This window comes from Manis pentadactyla, chromosome 13 (genome assembly GCF_030020395.1).
Source record: "Manis pentadactyla isolate mManPen7 chromosome 13, mManPen7.hap1, whole genome shotgun sequence".
NCBI lineage: Eukaryota > Metazoa > Chordata > Mammalia > Pholidota > Manidae > Manis > Manis pentadactyla.
This window is the reverse complement of record NC_080031.1, coordinates 47,416,576-47,434,901: the sequence shown is the minus strand read 5'-3', so window position 1 is coordinate 47,434,901 and position 18,326 is coordinate 47,416,576. Positions and strand designations below refer to the sequence as shown.

The 18,326-nt window shown below is 40.3% G+C and overlaps 1 pseudogene; it reads right to left on the bottom strand.

The window, feature by feature from the left end:
• Positions 1-15,548: 15,548 nt before the first annotated feature.
• On the bottom strand, positions 15,549-16,691 carry LOC118934989 (olfactory receptor 11L1-like; annotated as a pseudogene).
• Positions 16,692-18,326: the final 1,635 nt, after the last annotated feature.

Here is an 18,326-nt window from a genome sequence, read left to right as displayed (position 1 = left end):
GGGGCCAGTGGCTACTGTGTGGGACAGCACAGCTTTAGACATCCAATACAGTTTAGTTGTAGCCTTGTCATATATAGTATTTATTATATTCAGGTATGTTTCTTATATATCCATTTTGTTGAGCATATCATGAATGGATTTGGAATTTGTCAAGTGCTTTTTTACCATCTATTGAGATGATCATATGGCTTTCATCCTGCCTTTTGTTAATGTGGTGTATCCCATTGGTTTATTCATATTGTACTATCCTTGAATCCGGAGTTACTCCCACTTGATCATGATGGATGATCTTTTTGATGTGTCTATTTGAATTGGGTGTGCACATGTTTTGTTGAGGATTTTTGCATCTATGTTTATCCATGATGTTTTTCTATTATTTTATCTTTTTTGTATTTTTTATTCTGTTTGGTTATTAGACTGATTTTGACACTCATGAGAGAAATTAAAGAGGGCACAAATAAATGGAAATCTATCCCATGCTCACGATTTGATGTATCTAAATGTCATTGCCATGTTCACGGTCATCTAGGTTTTCCACTGTTCTTCTTCTGTTTTTATTGCTTTCATTTTCTATTTATGGAAATGTTTGTGATTCATTTTAAGTTAATTTCTTGAGGGGTGTAAAGTCTGTGTGCAGATTCTTTATTTCCCCTTGTGATTCAGTTGCAGCACTGCTTGTTGAAAGGATTATCTTTATTCTATTGTATTGCTTTTGTTCCTCTGTCAGAGACCAGTTGACTATATTTATATGAGCCTGTTTAGGGCTCTCTATTTTCTTCCATTGATCTACCTGTTTATTCTTTCACCAATCACACAGGATGTTGATTAAGGTAGCTTTATAGTAGGTCTTGAAAGCAAATACCATTAGTCTGCCAACTTTGTTCCTTTGACCATTTCTTAACCATGTGCTCTCATTGTTTTAGTTGTTGAGTTGTAGCACTTCTTGATATATTCTGGATATTATCTCCTTTTCAGTTATATGTTTTTCAAATATTTTATGCCATTTCTTAGTTTGCCTTTTCACTATAGATGTTTTCTTTAATGTGAAGAATTTCACTCTGATAGATATTATCTCACTTTTCCCTTTCTGCTTTGTTCCCTTTTCTTTTGGTGTCATAACCAAGAAATCCTTGATAAATACAATGTCATGAAACTTTTCCACTACATTTTCTCTAGGAGCTTTTTAGTTTTGGTGTTAAGTTTAAGTCTTTAGTCCATTTTGAGTTAATTTTTGTATTATGTTGTAAGAAAGGGCTCTAATTCCTTTTGTTTGTTACTATCTCCAGTTTCAACAACACCATTCATTGAAAAGACAATCATTTTCCCATTGAGTGGTCTTGGCACCCTGCTTAAAGATCACATGAGTATGTATGTGAGGTTTTATTTTCAGTCTCTTTATTCCATTCCACAGGTCTATATGCCGGACTCTGTAGCAGTTAGCACACTGTTTTGATTCTCTAGCTCTGTAATATTTTGAAATCAGGAAGTGTAAGTCCTTTTATTCCCTTGTCTTTCAAATTTTGGTAACAGCAGTTTTCCCTTTGTGTTTCCCTCACTTAGAGAGCCAGAAAAGTTTTTTCTTTTTTCTTTTATTTGTAATTGTCTGTTCAGTTTTTTAAATTGTTGATAAGATGGAGTGGCAACTCACAAACTCCTTGTATGCAGAACCAGACACTGGAAATCTCTGGGGTTTTTTAAAATTGGGGTTCACTCAAGAAAATTTCCAAAATTAACAGACACAGAAAAACAAATTTGAAAATCTACAAAGATGAAGAAAAATATTTAACCAATTTTTCCCATTTTTCATGATATACATTCAAAGCAAACTAAAAGTAGAGGTGTATTTTTAAATTTGATGTAGTAAGTACCCCACACATGCCTAAGAAGCCTTCAGCAAACTCCACACTTGACTGTGAATCTTTAAAAGACTTTCTTTGACATTTGATATTAGGATAAATAGCACTACCCATCATCTCTTTAGTGTCATATTTAGGATTGCTTTAGGTATTTTACTCTCTTTAGGATTTGTGATATTGTGATTTATATTAAGAAATATATTATTGGCTTCATCCTAATTCCTGAAACAGAACTTCTAAAACCCTTGTAATTTCCTAAATGATAAGACTGATCAATGAAAAAGAGCATCTTTTGCTTTTCATAACAAACCACTTTCCTGCACAACTGGATTTATGTTAATGAGATGGTTTTAGGAAAACTTGGATGAACAGTGTAAGAGTTGGTAGGGGAACAAAAATGTGACTAGAGGGTTGGAACTTTGAGTCCCTCATCCAGGCCTCCCTAGAGGGGAAAGGGACTGGTGGCTGAATTAATCACAGACGGCCACAGATTTAGTCAGTCATGCCTATGTATTGAAGGCTCCACACAATTGTCTAGTGTATGTGACTTGGAGAGCTTCCATGTTGGTGAACAAGAGCGTAGCTGTGTGCTGAGAGAGTGGCATTTCCCAGACTCCACAGGGACAGAAGCTACTGTGCTGGGCTCCCTTTCAGCCCTCATGCTATGCATCTCCTCACCTGCTGTGGCTTTGTATCCTTCAAAACATCCTTTGCAATAAATCGGTAACAGGGCATAAAGCATTTTCCTGAGTACTGTGAGCCATTCTAGCAAATTTTCACAATGGACAAGTGTTGTGCTTACCCCAATTTCTAGCCAAGTCAGACAGAAGTGAGTGACCTGAGCAGGTTCACTCTTTATGATTACTGTCTCAGATGGGGCAGGGCAGACCTGTGAGGTTGGATCCTCAACCTGTGCCTTCGCCTAACTTCAGACAGATGGCATCAGAATGGAGTTGTTAATCAGTGTACACACCTTCAGTTGCCATGTATGTATTCACAAATTCTCATCCTTCTACTCTGAAATAAATTCCAAATTTATGTATTCTCCTGCATAAACAATACAAACTTTGCTGCATCCTAGACACCAAAAAGCTCAACATCTGCAGAATAAATCTAGATTTCTTTCCCTAACAGTTTTATTTTCTGAAGTTAACCATTTATTTATCCACTCAAAATATAGTTATTGGGTTGATATCACCAATCAGAAAATGGTCTTAATATTTGAGATATTACATGAGGAACACAAATACGGCCCCTGATCTCTTGGAATAATTTGATTAGCTGAAAAGTATAATACAATAAATTGGGAGTGTTATAAGCATTATAAAACAAGGGAAATTCAATAGCTTATAAAGAGGGTGGCTCACCATAGCTGAGAAGGTGATAATATGTTCGGAAGAAAAATGGTTAAACTCAAATTATGGAAATACATAGGTTTTGAATCAGATAAGGGAGCATGGTACAGTAAGCATATTCCAGAAAGAGAGAATTTTAGTTGGTCAACCATAATTTTAAAAAGACAGTTTACACTATAATAATAAATAAAGTCCATTAAAGTTGCATTATGGACAATAAGGGAAACGAGACAGGAAATGTGTCAGGAAACAGGGAAAAAAGGAGAAGAGACTCAGAAAAAATATCATGAGGGACACCAAGACTTGGTAATTAATCCTAAAAGCAAAGGAGAAAAAGAAAAAAACAAATAAACAAAAGCATTATGTGAGAAGAATTAGTATTAAATGTGCAGTGCAAAAATAAGATGTATCGTAAGTTTTCATCTGCACATGTATAAGTCTGCCTGAATGATGACATCTCTTGCTGACTGGATTATTCACATGCATACATATATACACATACCAATTTCTGACTTAATTAATAATTTGCCACTGATTTATAAATCAGAAATTTTTCTCTGAAATTTTCTCTTGATAGCTAATCCCAATTGTATTTATATATCCAAAATATATTTTTATTTACTTCATAAAAATATACAGTTTATTTTCTTGTGTGTCATTTTTATTCTTGACTAATTTATATGCCTCTGATGGCATGGATTACTATGTATGTCACACTGAATTAAAATATGTACCAAACTTTCAGTACATGTTAGTAATTTTTAAAAATAATGCTTTGTATTAGATAAATTCATTTTTTTCTGACATGTCACTATTTTTATTTATTATGTGAAATAGTTATGTCAAATCAGTTCTATAATCAATAATCAGCTTGGTATCAATAATACAAACTCTCATACACAGTTTTCATAAAGGTGAAAAGATACCTGTCTAATTTTTAGAAGACTGGCTAGAGAATAGTATTCAATAAATGTCGATGTATTTGATAAATGTAAACAGTCATTACCCAATGTCTGTACACAACATGACGCTGCAGTTAAAGGATTGACTCCTGACCGAAGCATCTCTAATGGTTTTGTCAGATTTCTTTTTGAGGCTCAGTGTATTTTTGATAGAACTTGTATTACAAGTTTTGACTTTTCTTATTTGGGACATTTTTACTTTTCTTTTAATTAGCATTACTCTTATAAATTGTCCTCTTGAGGATATTGTTTCACCAGAAGCCCTGCCCTGGGGAAGCAGCAATAATGAGCTCAGGCTTCCCTCCTGTTTCCAAGGTCCAATCATCTGCAGATGGGACCACCTATACTTCATAGTTTTGAAACATTCATTCCCACAAAGTGCTTATAAACTCTCCTGTTGTCATGGTTCTATTTACTCCATGTTTTTTAACATTCTGAGACTGTCAGGAGGAGAAAGTCAGCTATGGGCGTGACTCTGACCACATTTTATACCCACGTCACACAGTTATAAAGGAGAAAAACTGCAACCATGTACTTGAGCGACCACAAAAATCCTGAGGTGCGTCTCAGCAGGTAGGCAGGGAACCCGGCCTGCTGTTCTTTTTCAATGAATGTTCTTTGCTCACTTTCCTTTCCATTTTCCAGTGCTGTCATTATTTTCCCTCTTCTTTCTCCTGTTCTATTCACACACTGACATCCTGATGCAAAATTTTGGGATTGAAGGGCTCTTTATGGTCTCAACTTGAGTGTGTAGCCTGCCTGGCACTGCTTGTGCCCCCAAGACCCACTGACTGTGCATATTCAAACCACCCATTTACAGTCCCCTGGAAAGGCCATTTCAAGTAATACACTGTGATCCATAATAGTTTTCCCCCACCCAATCCATTAGCATTTCCTTTCTACGATTATAGGAAAGTAAACTGATGCCGGTCCTTCATCCCAAGTTACTAGGTAGAGAAATTCAGTTCCTATAAACTAAACACTACGTTGTTACTGTGGGCATTGTAAAGAATCATGGTGCAAGCTCCAACTTCAATCCAAATTATATCTCTTACTCATCATAAAAAGAATAAATGCCTAAGTCAGAAATGTATCTGTCCTTACTTGCTTCCTCATTATACAGTAAATATGTAAGAATAAAAGTGGGAAAAAAAACTAACAAATATTTTGGGTCAGAAAAAACAGCAAAACCTAATTAGAAAACACAGACCTTGTTTCCAACACTGACTGTCTGTGACAGACGGTGCAGCCGGCCTCTACCATAAGCTTCCATCACACCTACTGAAAAGCAGCAATAAAATTCACCCTTATCTAAAAGTAGCCCTTCTAACATCTGTCAGAATCAAACTTTCATGTGTCTTATCAATTTTATGTGTCTTTTAATATGGGAACTGAAATCACTCCCAGATGCAAACTTTTATTTTTGCCTTCAGTTTGATCAGCTTTGTAGTATTAATATAGATTCTCCAGCTATCAGCATAGCCAGTAAGTAAAAGTTTCCTCTCCTACAATATTCCTGTTTTCTCGGTACTTTCAGCCCTTGATTTCTAATATGAACTACAAAATTGGGCTTTTTTCTGCTTTCTCTTAGTAATATGCAGAATTCAGAAGTTCAATATATCTACTCTTCTTGCCAAGAATTTGCTGTATCTGTCTGAATTCCAACAGGAATTAATCAACAACGATCAACATCATCCGCTTGATCCTTTCCCTTATTCTTAAAAGACCTGTGAGCATCTTATTTACTATGAGATGTGATTCTGTCTGAAAATTACATGACACTGGCTACTTCAGTCAGGGGCCAATTTAACCACAGAGAGGTTGGAACCTGTAAATCTGGGGTCATGAGCCTATTACATGACCGTGTCTAGTTGATTTTTTCCAAAATACCTTTGTTTCTCAATAATAATAAAAGTTTTAGGCAAAGCATTCTTGTGCAGACATGTTAATGTAGAACAAGACTTATTGCAACTCTGTCTGCCAGCACTCTGAATGAATACCTTCCATCTGAATGGATGCTGGACACTGTGGTGCATCTATCCCCAAGAGCATTGTGCATCTGTTCACAATGCTGGTGAATGGATGAATTCACTATTAGATGCCCTACATGGGGGAAGCTCACAGGTCTTTTCAAAGGGCAGTTGTCACAACCTTAGAACTGATTCAGTATTGAGTGAACCTCACACCTGAATTCTTACAAATTACACATTTCATCTCAGGACCTGTTTATACACAACAAAAATAATAATTGGTTATCATTATTATCCCTGCCATAAAAGGCACTTATCTGCTACAGGTAGGGTACTTCCAAGGCTTAGATACAAAGATCAACCCTAAAAATCTTTTTTATTATGCCAGGTGGAAGTGGGGACTTAATGGATCACAGAAACAAGTCCAGAGTCACTGAGTTCATTCTTCTCGGGTTTCAGAATGAGAAAGACATAGAAATTCTTCTTTACTCTGCATTCCTGCTCATGTACATGACATCTGTGATTGGCAACACCATGATCGTCCTGTTGGTGTGTGGGGACTACCGTTTGCATTCCCCCATGTATTTCTTTATCGCCAATCTTTCTTTCCTGGAAGTTGCCATCACATCCACTGTGGTGCCAAAGATGCTGGCCAACACATTTTCCCTCACCAGAGCAATATCCTTTGCAGGATGTCTCACTCAGTCTTTCTTCTACTTCCTCCTGGGATCCACAGAATTCTTCATCCTGGCCGTCATGTCCTTCGATCGATACGTCGCCATCTGTAACCCCCTGAGGTATGCGATGATCATGAACAAGCAGACGTGCATATTGCTGCTTCTGGGATCCTACGTGGGTGCCTTTCTGTCAATCTTGGCATCATCCATCTTAACTGCCCCTCTGCCCTTTTGTGGGCCAAATGTAATCAACCACTTCTTCTGTGACAGCGCCCCTGTGCTAAAGCTGGTCTGTGCAGATATCTCCCTGGCTGAGCTGGCGGACTTTATCTCCTCTGTCCTGTTGCTCCTGGGATCCTTGCTCCTGATAGGATTGTCTTACACATACATTGTCATTACCATCCTTAGAATCCCCTCTGCCCAGGGGCGCCAGAAGGCTCTCTCCACCTGTGTTTCACACATCACCGTGGTTACACTTTATTATGGAAGCTCCATCTCCATCTATGTCCGCCCAAAGAAGGTCCACGTGATGGGTGTTAACAAGTTTGCCACAGTGCTGAACACCATTGTAACACCGATGCTGAACCCTTTCATCTATAGTCTCCGAAATGAGAAAGTCAAAGTATCCCTGAAAGATGCCTTCAGTAAATATGCAGGAATAATAACAAATTTAAGATCTTTATGATCTTTGGAATAGTTATTACAACAAAGATGTCTGGTGATAAAAAGATTTAAATCTGTAACTATGTAAAAGTTTATATTCCTGCATAAGCAAGAAATTCAGTAGAACATATTCTACTTCCTAATCCTTGTCTAGCTTCACTTAACAGTGATTCACATAGATCTAAACATACGAAAATGCCCTCACAGTACATATAGACATCCTGACAGGTAGACAGATAAAATACACATGTGATTATACTGTTCTCATTTTCCCATGCCTCCAGGGTTTTAAAAATCAGATTTTTGTACAATCTAGTGATTTGAACTCTAACAAAGCCAGTATTGGGTGTCTCTGATTTAGGTAGATTCTTAACTTTATACCAAAATTCACATTTTTGTGCTCTTTTTAAAAATATTTGTGGTTTTTTTTGCCTTTTATCCATGTGGATTCCCTTTAGAATGAAATTTCATTGAATATGCTCTGACTTCAACTTTTAAATTTGTATATAAATTGTTGATCCCATTTGTTTATTCACCACTATGTTTATTGCCACATTATTTGCAATAGCCAAAATACAGAAGCAACCAGTTTCCACCAACAGATGAAAGGACAAAGGTGATATTGTACATATACACAATGGCATATTATTCAGCCATAGAAAAGAAAGAAATCTTGCCATTTGTGACACCATGGATGGACCTAGAGGGTGTTATGCTCAGTGAAATAAGTCAGAAAGACAAATATGATACGATTTCACTTATTTGTGGACTCTAAAAACAAAACAAAATGAACAACACAGCAGTAGACTCATATACACTGAGAAGTGACTTGTGGTCACCATGGGGGAGGAGCTGGGGTGGGTTAGTGGGGACGGTGAGGGGCATGAAGGGGCACAAAAATTCTCAATCATAATTTAAATTGGTCACAGGATGGTATTACAGCATGGAGAATGTAGCCAATGATTCTGTATGTCTTCCTATGCTGACAATACCTTTACTAGTGGGAAGAGCACTTAATAATATGGGTAACTGCATATTACTGCATAAATAATATTGCGTGCTGGAAACCAATATTAGTGTATATCAACTACACTTCAGTAAACTTAAAAGAGACCAAGGAGATATCACAACCAAAAGCAAAACTAAAAATGAAAACAAATCAGCTCATTTGTTCTTCTGCTATTGAGTTATAAGAGTTCCTTACGTATTGCTTTGTAATATGTTATGAGTTCCTTACATGTATGCTTTGCAAATATTGTCTTACATTCCATAGATGTCTTTTCACACTCTTTATTGTTTCTATTGTGTAAAGGAGCTTTAGTTTGATTCTGTCCCACTTGTCAATTTTTGTTCTTGTTGCCTGCGACTTTGGTGTCATATCCAAATATTGTTGCCCAGACCAATGTCAAGAAACTTACAGAAAACAATCTGGAGGTTTCTCAGAAAATTAAAAATATAACTACCTTATGATCTGGCAATTTCACTGTTGGGTACACATCCAAAGAAAATAAAAACAGAATCTCAAAAAGATATTTGCACTCATGTTCATTGTTGCATTATTTACAATAACCAAGATATATAAACAGCCTAAATGTCCATCAGTGGATAAATTAATTAAATAAATTGTGATCTTATAGACATTATATATATATATATATCAGCATGTATGTATGTATGTATATCAGCCTTTAAACAAGAAGGAAGTCTTGACATTTATGACAAACATGGATGAACCTGGAGACTATTCTTCTAACTGAAATAATCCAGACACAGAAAGACAAATATTGTACCATCTCATTTTCACATTTTTATGTGGATTCCAAAATAGTCAAATTCATAGAAGCAGAGAATAGAATATTGTTTGCCAGGGTCTGGGAGGGAAAGGAAAATGGGAAAATGTTGATTAAGGGGTACAAAGTTTCTTTGACAAAGATGAATAGTGGATATGTAATGTACAGCATGGTGATTCCAGTTAATAGTAATGAATTATATACTCAAAATTTACTGAGGGTTGATCTTGAGGGTTGTTAGCACCACAAAAAAAGAAGGAAAATAAAAGATAACTATATGAGGTGATAAATGTGTTAACTAGCTTCATTTTCATGATTAATTCACTGCATAAGTATATCAAAACAGTTACATAGCTTAACTACATACCGTTTTTATTTGTCAATTATACTTCAATAAAGCTAGGCAAAAATAAAACAATAATAAGAAAGGAGGAACAAAAATTGCCATTCACGTATAATATGCCCATTGATATAGACTTCTCTTATACATAGAATCTGAAAATACTGAGTTCATAAGAACAGAGATTGGAAGGCTGGTTGCCAGGGGTTGACAGTGGGGAAAATGGGGTGATGTTGGTCATGTGATTACACACTTCCACCCATAAGATGTGTAAGTTCTGGAGACCTAATGTACAGCATGGTGACTATAATAAACAATACTGTATTATATACTGGAAAATTGTTAAAAGTTATCACTACAAATATGTTAATTATTTGAGGGGATACAGGTGTTAACTAACCTTATTGTGTCAATCATTTCATAATATATATTTATCAAATTATCATATTGTACACCTTAAACTTAGATATGTTGATATCAGTAATGTCCCATTAAAGCTGGGAAAAATGCTGAAGCAGCACAGAGGGAAAAATCACAGAGAAAGACCTGTGCCAGCAACCTTAATGAGGAAAATGTTACCCTTACCTCACTTCAAGGACACAAGTTAATTTAACATGAATCATACACCTGATCATAAAACTGAACGAAAGATAATAGAGGAAAACATAGGCCAAGAGACCTTAGAGATGAAACAATCATTAAAAAACCTGGACTTCCTCAAAAAGTCTTCTGCTATTGGCATATTAATACATGAACATGTTCAGCTTCATTAATTATGAAATGTAAATTTAAACCATAAAGATATACAACTTGGCATACTTTCAAATGGTTTTTAGAAGTAAAGGCGCACAACCCTGAACATTGGTAAGTTATGACAGAACAGGAACTTTCATCACTAGTGGCAGTAAATGTTATAAAAGCTTTGAAAATACTCTTTGTCAGCTTCTTATAAAATTTAGCATACACCCATCCTATGAACCAGTAATTACACCTCTAGACATTCAGCAATTTTCGTGGACAGTTTTGTCCATGAAGACTTACTCGTTTCATTTTCCATAATAATCACAACTTTGAAACTATCAAAATCGTAATGAAGAACCGTGAAGGCAGCCCGAGTCCCAGGGAGTTCAGGGCAGCGTGCGTAGGGTGCATCGGGTCAGCGCCGCCAACAGAGCGCCACCAGCCGGGGTGCTCACCCCTGCCCAGGGCTGGACGCCGCCCCAGGGGCTCCACCAGCCGCCCAGCTCCCAGGGCCACAGGCACAGGCAGGGTGAGAGGGGGTTCCAAACCGCAAGGCAGGGAGGCCACGCAGTGGCCGGATGCTCAGAGCCAAGACCACCTACCGCGCCTCCCTGCACACCCCACGCAACCTCAGGCACAGTCCAGATCCATGAGCCCCTGCTGACCAGGGACCCCCCACCCCCACTCCCTCGCCAAAGGGCCCAGAGTGCGCGCTGCCATTCAGCCTGAGGCTGGTCCAGGGTCAGGACACAGGTCACAGTCAGGGCCTGCTTCACTTTCCCCATCTGGGTCCAAAGAAGATGTTTTGGAGCTCCTGGGACCTGAAGACCTGTCCTAGCTGGGAGTCGGGCTTCAGCCAGAACCGGTATCTCCCAAGGCTGGGCTGGCTCCGCTCAGAGGGGCCCCGGGCCGCCCCTCCCTGCACCAGCTAGACGGTAGGGGGCCCCATGTGTGCTGGGACTCCTGGCTGCCGCCCAGCCCTTGTGCCTCCCAAAGCAGGTGGCTGGCCTCCGCCTCACTGCAGGTCTCCGGCCTCTGACCCAAGGACATCATCTCGGCCAGAGCCCCGGGGGGCAGCAGACACAGCCAAGCTGGGCCAGGGGCTCCGACTCGCCTTGTGGGACTCAGGGAAACCACGGGCTTGGCCCCAACATGGCCCGGCCCCAGCTTTTTCTTTTTATGATGGACTTTATTTTTTAAACAAACTGCAGAGAATGGAGAAAAAAATCGGCTATTTACAGAAAAGAAGATCTGCATACGTACCCAGAAATACACATTTGGTAACAGAAGAGACGTGCTTGCTGGCCTCTCAGAAGCATTTTTCAAAGAGCTTTGTTTTATCATCTTGGTTTTTAAGAAAGCCCTAAACTGTTTTAAATAGTTCTTTAAATGTCTCAACCAAGTGATACGTGAAATTGAGCTTTACTCTAAACTATACTATTACTTCAATTGCTGCTACCTACCACCACCTATTTACAACTACAAATGAAAAGTTTAATTATTGTAACACAACCTTCAAATCTGTCATGTTCATGAAATCAGTAAACTTTGACATTAAAATTAAAGATACTTTTATAGCTTACATTTTCTATTAATTAACAAGCATCATGGGACTTTCTGGATCATTGGTAAAGTTGAGTGTCACCAGGATTAAGATGATTCTCACAGACCTTGTCACTTGGACCTGATCTCCTTGGGGAAGGTTGGGCCCTTGGCCAAGGTGTCCTTCAGAGCATCTTTCATGCATTCATGCAGGCTGAGGATAAAGGGCTTCAGCACTGGGGTGACTCTGGAGAACAGGAAGAGGATCTTGCTGAGATGCAGGCTGCTTTTCTGGGAGCAGCAAAGAAGGAGATCCCGCAGCCTGAGGGGACTGTGGTGAAGGGAGAGGAGCCAGGTGGCCCAGGCTTCGTGCTGACCTTGACCTGGGTGTTATCCTCAGAATGGTGGAGATGGTATGGACACGGAACCACGGTGAGGAAGAGGGAGCTGAGCAGTGGGACGGTGGGCTGAGGAAGTGCACCAGGTCAGGGGCACGGATGCAGGCGCAGCCCCGTGGAGGCGGGGACGCTGTCACAGAAACGTGACCGGTCACTTTTTGCCACAGAGAAGCAGCCCTGCCTTTGGGACAGTGGGCGGGTAGATGAGGACAGAGCCACCCCACCGGGAGAGGACGACGTGAAGGCGGAGAGGACGACATGAAGGCGTGAGCTGGTCAGAGTCACAGGGCCCCGCAGGAGGTCGCAAAGAGCCGCCAAGGGGTGACGGCCCACGACAGCAAAAGGGCGTACCCAGTCCTTCTGACATGATGTATTTTTGGGTGATGAATCTTTAGGAAAAGAGACATATGACCACACAAGAATGTGTCAGGATGTGGCTGCAATCATGTGGTTTAAGTTCACCATTAGCTCTGTTTGCCCCAGACTGGAGCAAATAATTACTTACATCAGGGAACCACATGTCAGTTGGTGATGACATGGGTGACGCCATCTCTGCAATGTTCTCCCTGTGTGTGTGTGGATAGGTGTTATTTAGGAGATGGTCTTCAGTAATCAGAAAGTGTTGGGGTTTTTTTTTAAAGTATTTTTAATGAACTAAATTCAAGTTTAAAAATACACTGAGTTGGACTCATTCTTTGAGACACAGACTAAAACCTTAAAGGTGAGAAGAGAAAGCTTAGAGATGGGACAGAAAATAGATTTTGAAATACATTCCTCATATCCAGTTAGTAAAAAAAAACAAAACTTATGAATAGGATATAAGATTAGGCGTCCAACAGAAAATTTTTTTCACATGTCATTCAGTTTTCTTATCTTTGTAATAAAACCTGTGTTACTCAGTGGTTAAGAAGAATAAAGTTTAAAGGGATGTTAGTAATGTCTTTTTTCCATGATTTTCATGAAAATGGATATTTTTCCTCTTTTTGCACAGCTGAATATCAATACTCTTTCTTTGCCACCATTAAATTATTGGTAAAGTGATAATATTTGACCAAAAAGCTGACATTTATATCATAATCAATGTGTCATTTTTATTCTGTGTCCTTAACAGACATATCAACCACATGATTATTAGATTATTATTTTTTCAACAACATCCAGGAAAACTATGTATTGTTTGGTTTCATTGGTAAAAATGCCATTGTGGGGATTTGTTCACAGTAGTAGGAATGGACTTTATGGAAACTTCCAGATTCACAGTCTCTTTTCAGGTTCCTATTCTATACTTAAAATTTGTGTTTTAAATTCCTCCATGCTCTGTACTTCTCTCTGTTAATCTCTTTTTCTTTTTTGGTTTACACTTCCCCTGGGAAATCTTACTCATTCCCATGTTTTCATATATGATCAATATGTTGAAAATTTCATGTTTCTCAGCCAGGTTACTCCTCTGAGCTCCAGATTCATACATCCAAATATCCATCTGGCATAAGTTCTTAAACTCCTTATATGTGGATCAATAATGTTTTCCTCCCAATATGCAGAGCCAGGTACCTACCATTTACAATTAGAAAGAAACTTTTGGAAAGATGTTTGTTAAATACAAGGCACAATCAATATACTTATTGGAAGTGAAGATTTATAAGGTAAGATATGTTATAGTTTGATATTCTGCCCGAAAGCCCAGACCAGTGACGCTCTCCTATCTCTATCACTCAGCTCCTGTCCTCTGATTCCAAGGCACCGTGTTCCTTCTACCCAAAATCTGAAACAGATGGTAAGGGTCTGATAGGGACTAACAGCAGTCCTCCACGTCCAGTCCCAGGAAGAAGGAACTTGAGGGCTGGGAGGGAAGGTAAAAAGAGCCAGGGGCCTGTGGTGAGAGGAAGTTACATGAGCTAAAGCGTCAGAGGTGACTTATACCTGAAGCTCAGAGGAAGATGGAGGAAACACCGCAGGTCTGAGAAGAACCCGCCGACTGGCCCCCTGCACGGGAATGAGTGAGTGCCTCCCCTGACCTCTCTTTCTGAGGGGCTCTTCCTATGCGGGCATCCATCTCCAGACCTGAAGCCAGGCCGGCCTCCTGTCCCACGCAGGCTACGCTTTGTTTGGGTCCAACCACTCTTGCTAGCTCTCAGTCTTTTCTCTAAAAATCAGTCTGATTTTCAAATAAAAGATGTATCACATCATTCCCAATTGATGCCATTGATAATCGATCATTTTTCTCAATGTAATATCCAAAAACCCGACAGGGCTTTTCACTCCCTGTGTGGACCAGCTCTGGCCTTTCTCTCCACCCTCACCTCCCTCCTCCATCCCCAGGGTCCCCAGGATCCTCTCCTGCCATTCATACCATCTTCTCTGCCTGGGCTACTACTGCCGTTCTTATTCTCCTCATCCCTGAAGTACAGGTTAGAGCACTACAGGAGCAGAAGCTTTCTGTGTTGATTCAGACCTTATTGTTCTGCGTTCAGGTACAAGTCTGCACTTTGCTTCACAGCAGTCACCACAAACAGGAGTAATTGAGTATCCCCAGGTGAGGGGTTACATATTATTTTCCCCTTCACAACAGAGGCTCCATTAAGGCAAAGTTTCCCTCGGTCATTTCTATATCACTGTGTCCTTGGGGACCAGACTGCAGTAAGGGACTGGCATATACCAGAGAATCAAAAAAATATGTTGAATAAATGAATATAATAATGGGCAGGATTTGTAGAGGTTTTCTCAGTTTTGGCTGAATGGAGGAAAATACAAAAATGATTAAGCTTCTTAATGTATAGCCTTTGACTTCCAAGGCTTATAAACACATGTAATACTTTGGATTCTTCTTTGCCTTCCTTCCTGTTCTTTCTGGATTTCTCCTTCTCCTTCTCTTTCCACCTGTCTCTCTCCTTCCTCCTATCCCTCTTTTTCCCTTCCTCCCTTCCTTTCTTTCCTAGAATTTCATTAAACAAGAAACATGAAAAAGTCTAAGTTACTATAGATAAGTCTTTAGCACTTCAAAAATATGTCCTTCTTTCTGTTGCTAAAAAATAATTTCAGTCAACACACATTCATATGTCTTTTCTTTTTCCACTCATTCATTCCATAGATATTTAAGAAACACCAGAGCATGAGGAATTGAGTCTGCAGGGCCAGGCTCAAGCAGTGCTTAAAGGATGTGTGACTTTCTGCACATAGGCTTTATGAGCTCCAGAGAAGTCGTACTGTAGAATCTGAAAATAATGTGCATGCCATCACACCCTGGGATCGCACAGTCAGATTCCCATCAGAGGGCAGAAGAAAGCTTCTAAGGACAACATTGCCCCCGAAGTGACTTGATGAAGGTGGTGAGCCTTCTGAGCTGCCACTGGCACGGGGCCGTGAATAAGCTGTGGGACTCGGTGCAGGGTCAGCAGCGGGGTCCAGGTTTGGAGGCCCCGAGTACGCCACGCACTTATCCCTGAACTCAGTCCACCAAGGAACTTCCCTTGACTCACTCCACAGAGGCCGCGCGTCCTTCTCCTGACTTCTCTAATGGCTGCTTTGAAGTCTTTGTTCCGCAAGCTATAGATAACAGGGTTCAACAATGGGGTGACCGCGGTGTAGAAGACAGAAATGATCTTGCTGATTTCAGGGGACAGGTGGGTGTGGGGGGAACATACGTGGAGATCATGGTCCCATAATATATACTGACAACAACCAAGTGGGAGCCACATGTGGAAAATGTCTTCATCTGGCCAGAGGCTGAAGGAATCCTCAGTATGGAAGACACAATGAAAACGCAGGACACAAGTGTAAGAGAAAAACAAATGCACAGCACCACGATCGACAGGACACTGATGGCCATCTCGGTGGTGTGAGCCCCAGAACATGAGAGCTGCACAAGGGGAGGGAGGTCACAGAAGAAATGATCCATCTGGTTAGACCCACAGAAATCCAACTTGGAAATCAGGGAGGGCAGAAACCCTGTGCCGACCCCTGCCGACCAGGAGATCGCCACCAGCTTGGTACAGAGCTCAGCACCCATCAGGGGAGAGCAGTGCAGCGGGCTGCAGATGGCCAGGTACCGGTCATACGCCATCGTGGCCAGAAGAAAGCACTCAGTGGATCCAAGAAACACGAAGAAGTAAAGCTGTGACATACAGGCTGGGAAGGAGATGGCACGACCCCCTGACAGCAGGGTGGCCTGGAGAGGGCGTGTACCAGACCTCCAGGAAGGACAGGTGCTGGAGGAACGTGTACATAGGCAAGCGCAGTCGCTGGTCCTGGATCACCACTGCGATGATGACAACGTTCCCCGTGACTGTGAGGAAGTAGATGAACAGGAAAATGGCAAAGAGCAGGGTCTGCCGCTCAGGCAGGCTCTGGAATCCCAGCAGCTGGAACTCAGTGACAGTGGACACATTCTGAGGCCCCATTCCCTGTGGAGGGGAGGGGAAACATTTTGGGAAAGCACCGTACCTGAAGCATGGAAGTATTAATAACTGTTGATGTTTGGAACTTCAGAGACTAATTGTTAAAAATAGCTGAGCTCTTTATGGACAGCGTTTTAGAGGAACAAATACACAATTTCATTGCACTTTTATAAGACTACATTTTGATATCAGAGGCCAAATGTGGATATTAGATTTCGGAAAGATACCCAGCAAATTCAATTTGTTAGGTTTTCTGACATCCAGAAGAAGCCTCAGGCCACAGATACAGGCTAGAAAGGACTTTGAAACCAAACTCAGAAACTAACAAAACAAAAAAGCTAACAAAAATTCCAGCATATATGGAAGCAAATGCCTTTCTTTTCCCATCTGTGGGCATTGTCTGAAAAAGAAGTCAGACAGAGCATATCTCCTGTGACATCTTGGGAAAGCTTATTCTCCCATCAAGCAATATTTGTGGGTACTTTCTGCCATGTTTATGTGCATGTGTGTGCTTGTGAAGTCCTGGGTTGAGCTAGCCCACACCTCCATCGATGTCCTTTCCTGCCTAGTTGGACACCATGCTCAGCCACTGTAACCGTTTTCTCCTCTATACATTCAACATGTCCCCTTTCCTTCACTTTCATGTAATTCATTGTCAGACCCAGTTCTGGTTAAAGCCAGCATTCACCTGCCATACATAAGATTCCACACACTAAAGGGGCTGTTAAATAAATAGCATGTAATGTCACCACCCTAAAATTCATGACCAGTGACCTCCCCTGTGAGCACAGTGCTGTGGAGAAGCCCGTCTACACATCTGTTCACTCCTCCATTCCCCCCAGTGACTGTGTCATATGTGCTCTTCTCTTCCCAAACTTCCAACACTGACTTGTCTGTTTGTACACATCGGTATACTCAGCAACAGACCTATCGAACTGGAAAAAAAACCCTGAAATCCTCCAATGGGACTATCCAGATGCTCAGTCCACTAAATTCCCCACCGACTACATTTTGTCCCTGTGCATCTGCTTCCCACCTCCTCCTCTGATAACGGATTCTGCCCAGGTAAGATGAACACATTCATGCATATTCTAGAGATATTGACATTTCTAAAGCTTTTGATGAATCTTCCTGGACTATCCATCTCAGACATCTGCAATTCTGTACATGTATAGAAGTTGTACATTGGTGCATTTTTCTGCTAATACAAGATACTTGGCTTCTTAAAGTTATGTGCTATCTTGCTCTTTAAGAATTTACAAGTTTTGTTCTTATTATGAGTGTGGCAAGCGGTAGCAGTGAAAAGTCTTCATTATATTCAGGGTATAACAGCTCTTAACCTGCAAACCCTTCCTAGTGAAGCTGTGCTCATTTCTGTGGGCTCAGTCATTTCTGCTGTGTCTCCTAAGAAAATATATCTGTTTTGTTGAATATTAAAAGCTGTCTTCAAAAGACAAGCCAAATATCTAAGTTAGATATTTTTAAATAAAATTCATTTTTTCTTTCCAAATGTATTTATACTTTATCTGTGACTAATAATTATGCTCCATTATAAATGTAAGCTTTGTAATAGCATTGTGTTAAAACTGCCTCTGTGTCTTTCAGTCACCTCACTCCTTGTTGAGCCCCTGATATTCT